Genomic DNA, 12,261 nt, shown 5'->3' with positions numbered 1-12,261 from the left:
GCTGAGGAAAGGAAAAATCCTATTCAGCCAAATGGGACACCAAAGCTGCCAACCAGCAAGTTGTCTGGTAGTCAGAAAGGAACTGCAAACTAACTTTAAAATCATGCACGTTAATCTCAACTAGGTATTTATACTTGGCTCATCACCACAGTATCTGAGAACCTATGTCTGACCTCAGTCTGAGAATTTAAACTGGTCTATTCTCTTAGGTCCCAGTCCTGCTGGTGAGACCTTCTGCAGAGTCCTATTGATTTTATTGGGACCCTACAGACACACAAGGGTCCATGTTTGTGCATCCCAGTGTAGAACTGTAACATTAGTTTCCATGTAAATTCTGCCAAGCAGCAGAAAGAATGAAGGCATTGCTATTACCCAGCTATTTACTAAATTCTTTCTCTCTGGCTCTTCTTAATCCATTATGTCAGACTCCAAACTGGGAAGTTTCACAAAGTTAATTATATGTAGCTGCCTAGGGGGGGAAAAAATGCAGACAACCAGCAGCCTTTCTTGACATAACTACATTTGATATCAAGATAACCTGGCTGAGTCAGCCTAAGAACATCTTTCTTAGCTTATCATGAAACAACAGTCTTGCCTTATAAAGCAAGGGTTCCTAAGTCTTTGCCACTGGTACCTGGCTAGCTACCCTCCCCTTATGCAATGATCTCCAGGGTATGAATCCTCTGAACTTAGGGTTACATACAATTTTAATCAGCCTCAGTGATAGGGGAATTGAAAGCCAAAGCTGCAGTAGGAGCTTTTGTAGGCATGCCTGAGACAGACCTAATGTCTCCAGGAGCTAGAGTGCAGCTGCTGGTACAAACACTGAAAGGCTGCAGTGAGTACCCCCCTCTACTGCCTCGTGCTCCATGAGGGAAGGCAGAAGGCATTGCCTCTACCCCTTTAAGAGGCTAGTACCACAATGGACAAAGGCACGGCACCATCCTTGTGTTTCCTGAATGCAGCGATTCTGATTGTGCCCAGCACTGTGCCCAGTGACTTGTGACTATTCCCCTACCTCATGCACCTCTGTAGAGTGGGGCACAATTTGGATCTTACTGACCTACTCTTATAAAAAGGGCCTACATTATTACTGATCCAGAACATTAGAATGACTGTGTTCTGGGTGATTGCTGCAGAATATAGTAAGGCTTTTTTTGGTTTGTTTGGCTGGGCTTTTTTAACACATATTTGCAGACCATAAGCTGCCCTCAGACTCAAGGGCTGCATGGCTACAGCTGTGTCCTCTTTTCTTTCCCTGACCTCTTCCATTCTATCCTCCTCCTAACCTCAATGTGCTTTTGTGCAACTAGGATTGCCCATAACTTGGACAAAAGAAGGGCTTTAGCAGGACTGCTGAGGGAAGGGGGGAGACAGGTGGGATTTTCAAGCCCTACATTTTCCCCACTAAGTACAAAGCCCATGTTACATAGCAACAGTCCTACCTATTAATAGTTGAAAGGTGGCTTCCCTGGGTCAATTACTGGATCCTTCTTTACTGCACAAATCATTATTCTCGCTCTGCAACATTACTAATTGTATTAAACTATTTTGTGTTATGCTGCAGAGGCCAAGATCAGATCATTTCTACCATTACTGCTGAGACTGGTCCCTAACATGCTTAGCTGAGGAAGATAGCTCCTGTATTGTTTTCCCTTTCTGTTCTCTACTCCTTGTAGAGAGGAAAAATGATGCCTGGAAATCTGTCACTGGATTTCCATGCATACCTCTTATAATTTCTGGAAAGGTGTGTGGGGGGGAAGCTTATACAGCTGCCAGTCCTCTAATATGATTTTTCTAGAAAAAAACAGACCTGGCCGCTCTATACTTCAGAACATTGTCACCAAGAAATGAGAGAGGTGGGAGGAAGTGTCCCCTTCATTCTCCTGACATGATACAATTAGTCCAAGTATCCTCAGAGCTGTAAAGTTCTGAGCAGCCTGTGCCTGGAACTAGATTCTGATTTCACAGGGGGAGAGCTGGCATTTGGCTTCTTAAGCAGGCTGTGTGCAATTGCTTAGGGCCCCAAGCAGCTCCAGAGGACCCCCCTATTCATTATTAGGATGTGTTGTGTGCAAGCGAGGGTTCTCCAAAATATTCCTGCTTAGGGTCCCCAATGGGCTAGCATGGGCTGGGTGTAAATGCAGAATAGCGCTTCAGGGTTACACCAGTGTAAATGAGATCACACCCTCTGTCCAAACCCTCTCCTCATCCCGTCCCAGCCATGTCTGCAAATTCATTCCTCTTTCTCTGCCTGGGAAGAGCCGTGAGTCATGCAAGCAGCAACTCCCCGGAGCCCGCGCTCGTCCACATCCCAACACCTCTGCTGCAGAGCGCGGCGGCAGCCCGGGCTGCGTCCCGCCGGCAGGGAGGGCGGGGAGCGCAGGGCGCACCAATCGGGAGGCGCGGTGGGCGCGCGGGGCGGGGCCGGCGTGACGGGCTCGGGCGGGGCTGGCTCCCAGCCCGGCGAGCGCTGCAGGTGGGAAGTTGGTGCCGCCGCCGCTTGGCTCTCTCCCGCTCCCGCCGCCGTGGGTGCAGAGCGCGTCAAAGCAGCCGGGGACGGCGGGAGAGCGCGCGCGCGCCTCTTCCCGGGTGCCGAGCCGCAGCTGGGACTCCCCTGCCCTGTGCCCCTTGTCCCGGAGAAAGGGGCGAAGGGGAGCATCCTCCGGAGCGGCAGGAGGACCTGTTCCTCGGAGGACTCAGGTGAGGTGCCTCAGTTTCTTGCCCCCCAACCCTCGCCTGCTCCTTGCCCTGCTGAGCCCCAGTTGTATTTGCACGCCCCGGCCAGCGCCGGATAACGATGCGCAGAAGGAACCGCTGTGCTGTCCTTGGCTTGAGGTCAGTGGGAAAGGCTGGTGGACATCGGCTGCTCCTGCTTCCCTGCCTGCCTTCCCCAGTCTGTTCAGCCGGGGGGATGCCCGGCGCGGACTTCATCCCTGCCCATGGACATATCTGCCCGTGCGTTGCCCTGTGTCTGCGGAGCTATGGGTTAAAACAGCTGCTCGGAGCGGGTATAAAATCTCACACTAGACTGCGGTGGCAGCGGGCTCACGTGCAGCAGCGCGGCTCTCCCAAGCTCTGTGAAGTGCGTCTTCAGTCGGGCACGGGGCTGCAGGAGCTGGGCGATCCTCTAAGCTGGGCTCGAAGCGGGTAACCTGCAGCTTTCAGCAGCCGGCTGATTTCATTGCTTTGATTTTTTTCCTTCTGTGCAAACCCAGGCTTTTCTCTCGCTCCCCCGCTAATACATAGTTTCGAGTTGCTGTGGGGCTTGTTTCTTCGCTATCGGTAGGAGTTGAGCTGCAAGCGCGCTTGCTTTTTGCTTCTCTCCAATGTTATCAGCTGCTGCGGGCAGCGTCGGGTGCTGAGCGCGATCCTCCCTCTCCTTTTTGACTCCCTTCTCCGCTTCCGAAGCGGAAAGGTGAGAGGGGCCCGATCCTGCTCCCACTCAAGCCCACCAGATGGGGAAGCTCCCAGAGGCTTCCGCGGGAGCGGGTTCCAAGCGCAAGTTTGCGCCAGTAAAAGCCAATGGTAGTTTGGTTGGTCATTGACTTCACTGCTCCCAAGATCCTGCTCTGGAAGCTTGTGATCTCTTATTTTGAAGGCTCTGACTCGTTGCAGATTAGGCTGTAGCGTTCTGTATGCTGCCAGTCATGTACAACTGTCTACTGCTGTAATGTAAGAGTCGTCTTTGAAATCCCTCGGCGCTGGGGAATGCCGCTCCCCCGTTCATATAATGTACCCTAATTGAAAGGAACATGGAAGGCTTTAATGGATATAACGTAGGGGATTGTAGGTGGCTGTTTACATCTCCCAGCTATAGTTATCATAGGGTGGCTGGAGGAGAGGGTGTGCTAAAGGCTCTCTCCTTAAACTCCGCAGCAATGCACGTTCTTCTTTAGTAAAATCGCTTTGGGATCGGACTGTTTTCAAGTGCGTTTGTGCTCTATCTTTCCTCCTTCGGAAGACCGCGATCTTGTGGGGTTCCTGTGAGTGACCTACGGGCATTACTAGGCACGTTGCCTAAGCTAATGGACTCGCTGATTGTCCGAGCGTGTTGCTGAGATGAGACTTGCCCAGCCACTAATAGCTCGGTGGTTTCATTTCATTGTGGTTAAAAGGAGGCGCGGGTCGTTCAGATGCGTCTAAAGGGGAGGGCTGGGAATCTGCTGAAAGTTGTTTCCAGACACACGGCGAGCTTTAAATAGCCACAGGCGCAGGGTTGTAGCGCACTGATGACAAGCAGAGATCCTCAGAGTACAAAGTTAAACACTGAATCAGCAGATTCAACGTGGGTTTTATCAGTGACTGGAGGTTTTAGCAGCATTATACGAACAACTCATGCTGATGTTGCTACATGCATTCTTTTTGACTGCTATAAAAAGAGCTTGCATTGTACACGTGACTCGGACCCAGGACTACAACGCGCTATAAGAGCACCATTTTAAATTGTCTAAAAATTGCCCATTTATCTGCTCTTTTTTCTTACAAAATGTTTATACTCAATATTAAATTCTAATGATAAATATTGGATATGTCCTAGCATGAAAATAAGATACATAAATAGGAATATGAATGGATAAATAGAATGAACAACATGATTCTAAAAATCTTAACTTCCACTGCCTCAGGAATGAGTTCTTAGGGGCAATTTATGACTTTTAGAAGCATTTTGAAATGCATGTGGGTTGTGAAAGATATTGTAGGACTCAATACAATAACTTGAGCATTTAGAACTTTGCATTTTGTCAACAGTTCAGCATTGGGAAGCCATTTTTCTAACTTTTCCTGACAGATTATAGAACCCAAAATGATTATTTTGGGACTTCAGGTGTGGTTTAAAATGATTTTCCGCAGTTATTTGATTTGTAAGGCCTATTTTAACACCTGACATTGGCATTTGTGTCTGGCTGCAGGCTTTTGCCTCTGGCAGCATAATGGGAAAAGAAGAATCCCTAGGTGCCACTATGTATCTCTGTAGAGCTGGGGCTACTCTCCTAATGGAAGTGTTAATAGTCTGTGTTTGTGTGTTTTTTTTTTTTTTTAAAGGAAAGCCCTAGCCCTTTTTTAAAGTTGATTGTGGGTCAGCTTCCATTTCTGTTACATGAAAAATCTAACACTTGCTCATCCTTCTGACCAGATACATGGGTTTTTCATAGTAATACAAATACCATATACTTCCAATGTATGATTTGCTCCTATTCATGTATAGTCCCTCTCTACTATTGTATGGATACTTTAGCTCAGGCATTGCTGCTCTTGATCTGAAAATGATGCCCACTCCAGCATTGAGATTTTTTAAGATTTTTTTTTCAAAAGTACTTCTGTAGAACAATCTTTTTTTTTCCTTTTGGATTTCATAAGAATGCAAATATCACATGATTTAAGAACATTTTTCTATGGACTATTTTCCTTTTTCCTCCAGGACTTCCCACCTGGCATTCCTATGTCAGATCACACAAGCTGAGCACTGCACTATTCTATAAATACTGTGCATTCCTTTTTTTTTTTTTTCAGGAACGAAGTATGACCACTTCCAGCAAGTGCACTTAATGTGAGGTTGTTTGCCAAATGGTCTTATTTTTCCTTGGTTGTAATTATAAGAAGAACATAGGAAAACGGATTAATTGATTTTTCCCAATCCTCCCCCATCCTTGCTGCTACAACATATCCTCCAGCATGCGATTTATTGCAGACTCTAAGAGGGAAAATTTTGTAGGAGCCCCTTGTTCAAACATTGGCTGCACACTGCTGCCTAGAACAAGCTTATGAAGGCACTTTGTTATCTAACATAACCTTATCTGCCATTCCAGAGCTTCATAACAAACTTACTGGAACATGGAATGACCTTAGAAAGGAATCTTTCAATATGACATGCGGCGTTCTTCTACTTGGAATGGAAATGCTGCACACAGAACTGACATTTTTAGATTGATGCTTCTAAACTGATTCTCTAAAGGGAGTATAGAGATGGGTGGTGCATTAAGTGGAGGGGGGATTTTTTGTTTTGTTTTTTGTTTACTTGTGGCAGTACCTATTTGAAGAATGAGTATATTGAGAATTCACAAATTCTCATGACATCTATATTAGAGAAGAAAACAGATTGCATTTTAAATCTAAGGAAAATCAACACTTCCTCTGTCATTTGCGACAGCCTTTATCTTACTAATAGTCTAGGAAGAGTTTGCTTCTGACCATTTATGCACACCTTCAGAAGCCCCAGGTTATTAAGACTAACTAAAAGCTAGTTTGGTGTACTAAAGCCTGTTGGGTTTCATAGTAACAGCCGTGTTAGTCTGTATTCGCAAAAAGAAAAGGAGTACTTGTGGCACCTTAGAGACTAACCAATTTATTTGAGCATGAGCTTTCGTGAGCTACAGCTCCCTTCATCGGATGCAACCGATGAAGTGAGCTGTAGCTCACGAAAGCTCATGCTCAAATAAATTGGTTAGTCTCTAAGGTGCCACAAGTACTCCTTTTCTTAAAGCCTGATGGCAGCTCTGTTTTTAAACTTTATATTATCTTACATTTTATACATTATATTTCTTCCATTAAAAAAATACTTCAGAGTACTTTATAAATTGTACGCAGGAATCACTTCATCTACTGAAATGCTGCCATCTCTGGAAAGGAATGCAGGAGTAGTTTCAGAATGCACTGGAACACTATGCAGCAGCTTAAGACAAGAACGGATGAAAAATATTGAAACTGTAGGGGAAATTTATGCAGGCAGAATATAATGACCTAAGATGACATTTGGCCTGGGCACTGAGTCTAATAACTAAGCTCTTGCAGAGTTTAATGAGAACTGGAGCATTGGTTTACATTTTGTCAGAAAGATGAGCCCTTTGTTTGCGCAGTGCCCCCTAACATCATGCTGGAGTATTGTTTGAGTGCTGACTCAGTGGTAAGGTCCTACTGGATCTTAAACACACTACCACCTGGGGTATTTTTGGGAGGGTCTGACAGATATCATCCAGAAACAATCCTGCTTAGCTTGTGAGATCTGATGACCTTCAGGCTGAGAGTGTGGCTGTAGACTAAAACAGTACATTCGGGTTTGAAATTTTTAGCTGCAGATAGAGGAAATTTGGGGATTTGCATTTGTTTTATTGAAGGACAATGTAATTGGGTGAGTACCTCCACTTATGCTATATAATCTGTTAAATTTCAAATGTGCGAATCAAGCTGTGAAGACCTCTTGGAGCACTGAGGTATAATTTGAGAAAGTGTAATGCCTAGTTTACCTATGTAAAGTCTGCTGTGTCACATTTTGAATATCCAGAACACTCCATAACAAATTTAAAAAACATAGTAAGAGAACCAACAAAGTAAAAGAAGCAGAGGCAAAAGGGCATCCTTTAAAAAGTGGAAGTTAAATTCTGGTGAAGAAAATAGAAAGGAGCATAAACTCTGGCAAATGAAGCGTAAAAAATATAATTAGGACGTCCAAAAAAGAATGTGAAGAACAGCTAGCTAAAGACTTGGAAAGTAATAGCAAATTTTTTTTAAAGTACATCAGAAGCAGGAAGCCTGCTAAGCAACCAGTGGGGCCACTGGACGATTGAGGTGCCAAAGGAGCACTCATGGCCATTGCGGAGAAACTGAATGAATTTGTTGCATTGATCTTCATGGCTGAGGATATGAGGGAAATTCCCAAACCTGAGCCATTCTTTTTAGGTGACAGATCTGAGGAACCGTTTCAGATTGAGGTGTCATTAGAGGAGGTTTTGGAACAAACTGATAAACTAAACAGTAATAAGTCACCAGGGCCAGAGGGTATTCACTCAAGAATTCTGAAGGAACTCAAATGTGAAATTGTAGAACTACTAACTGTAGTCTGTAACCTATCATTTAAAATCAGCTTCATTACCAAATGACTGGAGGATAGCTAATGGGATACCAATTTTTAAAAAGGGCTCCAGAGGTGATCCCAGCAATTACAGGCTGGTAATCCTGACTTCAGTACTGAGCAAACTGGTTGAAACTATAGTAAAGAACAAAATTCTCAGACACATAAATTAACATAATTTGTTGGTGAAGAATCAACATGGTTTTTGTAAAGGGAAATTGTGCCTCACCAATCTACTAGAATTCTTCAAGAGGGGTCATCAAGCACGTGGACAAGGAGGATCCAGTGGATATAGTGTACTTAGATTTTTTGGAAAGCTTTTGACAAGCCTCACCAAAGGTTCTTAAGCAAAGTAAGCTGTCATGGGAGAAGAGGGAAGGTTCTCTCATGAATTGGTAACTGGTTAAAAGCTAGGAAACAAAGGGTAGGAATAAATGGTCTGCTCTCAGAATGGAGAGAGGTAAACAGTGGTGTCCCCCAGGGGTCTGTACTGGAACCAGTGCTGTTCAACGTATTCATAAATGATCTGGAAAAAGGGGTAAACAGTAAGGTGGCAAAATTTGCAGATGATACAAAATTGCTCAAGATAGTTAAGTCCCAGGCAGACTGCAAAGAGCTACAAAAGGATCTCTCAAAACTGGGTGATTGAGCAACAAAATGGCAGATGAAATTCAAAGTAATGCACATTGGAAAACATAATCCCAACTATACATATACAATGATGGTGTCTAAATTAGCTGTTACCACTCAAGAAGGAGATCTTGAAGTCATTGTGGATTATTCTACGTAAACGTCCACTCAATGTGCAGCAGCAGTCGAAAAAGTGAACAGAATGTTGGGAATCATTAAGAGAGTAGGGATGTAAAAGGTTAGCTGATAAGCATCAGTCTTATTGGTTTCAGTTAATGATTAAACTCCGCTGCCAGCCGGAGGGGCCTCCAGGGGTGGCAGCTAGCAACCCCATAAAAGGTGGGGGTGCCACAACACACCTCTCGCATCCTTAGTTCCCCAGATAAACATTTAACCATGTAACTGATAAAATTTTAATCGATTACACAGTTAATTTTTTTTAAATAGCTATTTACACTCCTATAAGAAAGGGATAGATAATAAGACAGAAAATATCATATTGCCCCTCTATAAATCCATGGTATGCCCACATCTTGAATACTGTGTGCAGATGTGGACACCCATCTCAAAAAAGATATATTGGAAAAGGTACAGAAAAGGGCAACAAAAATGATTGGGGTATGGAACGGCTTCCATATGAGGAAAGATTAATAAGACTGGGACTTTTCAGCTTGGAAAAGAGACAACTAAGGGGGGATATGATTGAGGTCTATAAAATCATGACTGGTGTGGAGAAAGTAAAGAAGTGTTATTTACTCCTCATAATATGAGAACTAGGGGTCACAAAATGAAATTAATAGGCAGCAGGCTTTAAATAAACAGAAGGGAGAATTTTTTCACATGATGCACAGTTAACTTCTGGAACTCCTTGCCAGAAGATGTAGTGAAGGCCAAGACTATAACAGGGTTCAAAAAAGAACTAGATAAGTTCATGGAGGATTGGTCCATGAATGGGTATTAGCCAGGATGGGCAAGGATGGTGTCCCTAGCCTATGTTTGCCAGAAGCTGGAAATGGGTGACGGGATGAATCACTTGATTACTTGTTCTGTGCATTCCCTCTGGGGCACCTAGCATTGGCCACTGTTGTAAGACAGTATACTGGGCTAGATGGACCTTTGGTCTGACCCAGTATGGCTGTTCTTAGGTTCCTGGTTTCATTTCTTTTCAAGGCATTAGCATCCTATTCTGACATTGCTTAGCACTTTATTTAAAATTTACATTTGCTAAAGATTCACAACATACAGAAAAGGTTAATATTTGGCAAGGAAAGTTTGTTTGCATAAAGCTTTTCCATTTATTTTAATATTCTGAAGTTGTCTTTACCAATTTAGCTATGACAGTAAAATATAAACATCTTCTATAGTGAAACTTTCCTTTCTTTGGCACCTCAGACAATAAAAATCTAAAATCATCAACAATAATGAAGACTTCCATTATCTTTCCTTTCTCTCAAAATATAGGAATATGTAATGGCCAGATCCTGCAACTGGACCCTCGTCCCCATGTGAAACAAGTTTCAGGATCAGGGCCTTGTAGTTACTTTGTATTTTTCAATATAATATTACTGAAAGATGTGCAGTGCAGTTTGATTGTTTTCTTCATTGGACAGCTGACCAAATTGAGTCTGATAGTTAATACTCTGTGTACTGTATTAACTCTGTGCTAGACTGACATTCTTGCATTTCAGTGGTATATGATTCGTTTCAAATCTTTCTTACTCCTAACCCATGGGTTAGGATGGATCCAAGATGAATCATAAATGTTTTTAGCTGAAAGGCTTATATGCATGTAAGTGTGAAATAAATGGCTGAAATTTTGCACAACGCTTTGAACACTTACTCCTTTATTTAGGATTTGTGGCATGATGTATGAGTTGCAGTTCTTACCACCAAATAGGATCAGTGGCAATGCAACAAGTAGTACACTTGCACATATCATGAAGACTGCAAATTGGAATCAGACCCCAGCAATAGAAACTAAATAGATATTTCTAACAACAAAAGATTCTTATGTGGGTTGTGAGTAGAGGGTTCACACTGAAAATAGGAAATAAAAATCCACTGTCCTCTGAAATATTTACAGCTAATATGATGGCTGAAAAACTGATTTCAGCGTCTGGTGAAGAAGTAATTGACCCTAAAATTGCTGCCTGGAGCTGAGAACTGAACCAACACTTTCAGCTTCATAACCGTTGTCGTGCACAAATGGAGCGGGTAAGGGTGGAGAGAGAGTACATAAGGAGAGCAGTGAGAATTTTAAAAAAGTCTTACATTAGACTATGTCTACAGAGCAATTATCTCCTTCTTACCCTAAATCAAGCAGCTACCATGTGGTATGTACAGCAGAAAATCTAGTAGTGACCTAGAAAGTGGGAATGAAAACATGGGCCATCACCTATTGCTTCTGCAATATTTACAACACCCAACACCAAAAATCATGAGATGGCTCAAATTTGAGATTTAAAAAATATGTATCTCTTTTTCACATGCCTTCTGATATATATATTTTAATTTTAGTGGGAAGCTACCAACTCAGAATTTGTGTATGATCATCTCGGGTTCAAAACTGAACCTTAGGAACATACTCAGAAATTCAGGCTTCTCTGCTCACTATGTGGGGACTCCATGTAGCAGCTCCTATCCTCTAAGGTTGGGAAGTTGACATTCTACTCCTCTCCATCTCTACCTAAACAAGATAAAAAGAAAAGGAGTACTTGTGGCACCTTAGCGACTAACCAATTTATTTGAGCATAAGCTTTCATGAGCTACAGCTGTAGCTTATGCTCAAATAAATTGGTTAGTCTCTAAGGTGCCACAAGTACTCCTTTTCTTTCTGTGAATACAGACTAACACGGCTGTTACTCTGAAACCTAAACAAGATATTCTCCCTCCATGCTTCCCCGTAGTCACTTGCCCCTTCCCTTTCTCCTCACATTCTCCTTCTCTGCCCTACCATACCACATTTCCCTGCATCCCTCCCAGTCTGTCGTCGTACCCCGCCCCACCACCACCCATGTGCTTTCCCTGCACCACTCTGTCAGCTGCTGCTTTCCCATGTTTTCTTGACTCCTCAATTGCCTGATCATTTTACTAACACATCCACTTTTCTGCATCTCTACATTCTTCTGTCACCTGTCTGCCTTCCCAGAGTGATTAAATGCCCACCATTTTTTGCTGGGGGTAGTCTCGCTTTCACTTGTGAAGGCTGAGAGGATATGGTAACAATTCTTGCTGAGCACAGCCTGTTGCTTCAGTCCTATGGATAGTAATGGTAGACAGTAGCCATTCTGAATAGGGGCAGAATGTCACAAGATTGAAGGCAGAAATCAGAAGTTAATGAGAAATCTTTCACAAAAAAAAAGTTCACAAGACCATCAGTAAAATCCTGAGAGTTGGCAACACTGCTTCCTCCTTCACCCTGCCGCATTCTCCAAGAAAATTTGTTGGCTAGTGTCAGGGTTCCTCCCCCACTCTGAACTCTAGGGTACAGATGTGGGGACTCACATGAAAGACCCTCTAAGCTTATTCTTACCAGCTTAGATTAAAACTTCCCCAAGGCACAGATTTTGCCTTGTCCTTGAACAGTATGCTGCCACCGCCAAGTGATTTAGACAAAGAACAGGGAAAGGACCACTTGGAGTCCTATTCCCCCAAGCCCTACACCCCATTTCCTGGGGAAGGCTTGATGATGATGATATCCTCACCAATTGGTACAGGTGAACACAGACCCAAACCCTTGGATCTTAAGAACAATGAAAAATCAATCAAAATTCTTCTTTTAA

The 12,261-nt window shown here is 43.4% G+C and overlaps 1 protein-coding gene across 2 annotated transcripts in view; it reads left to right on the top strand.

Annotated features, from left to right (window-relative positions):
* Positions 1–2,451: 2,451 nt before the first annotated feature.
* EPB41L3 (erythrocyte membrane protein band 4.1 like 3) overlaps positions 2,452–12,261 on the top strand; it is a 201,841-nt gene continuing 192,031 nt past the window's right edge. The window contains exon 1 of one of the 2 annotated variants that reach the window (XM_048840333.2): positions 2,452–2,703. The gene's annotated coding sequence lies outside the window, so the exon portion shown is untranslated. The remainder of the gene's footprint in view (positions 2,704–12,261) is intronic. The other variant, XM_048840325.2, reaches the window with a different exon arrangement.

Source organism: Caretta caretta, chromosome 2, assembly GCF_965140235.1.
Source record: "Caretta caretta isolate rCarCar2 chromosome 2, rCarCar1.hap1, whole genome shotgun sequence".
NCBI lineage: Eukaryota > Metazoa > Chordata > Testudines > Cheloniidae > Caretta > Caretta caretta.
This window is presented reverse-complemented; position numbering and strand designations above follow the sequence as displayed.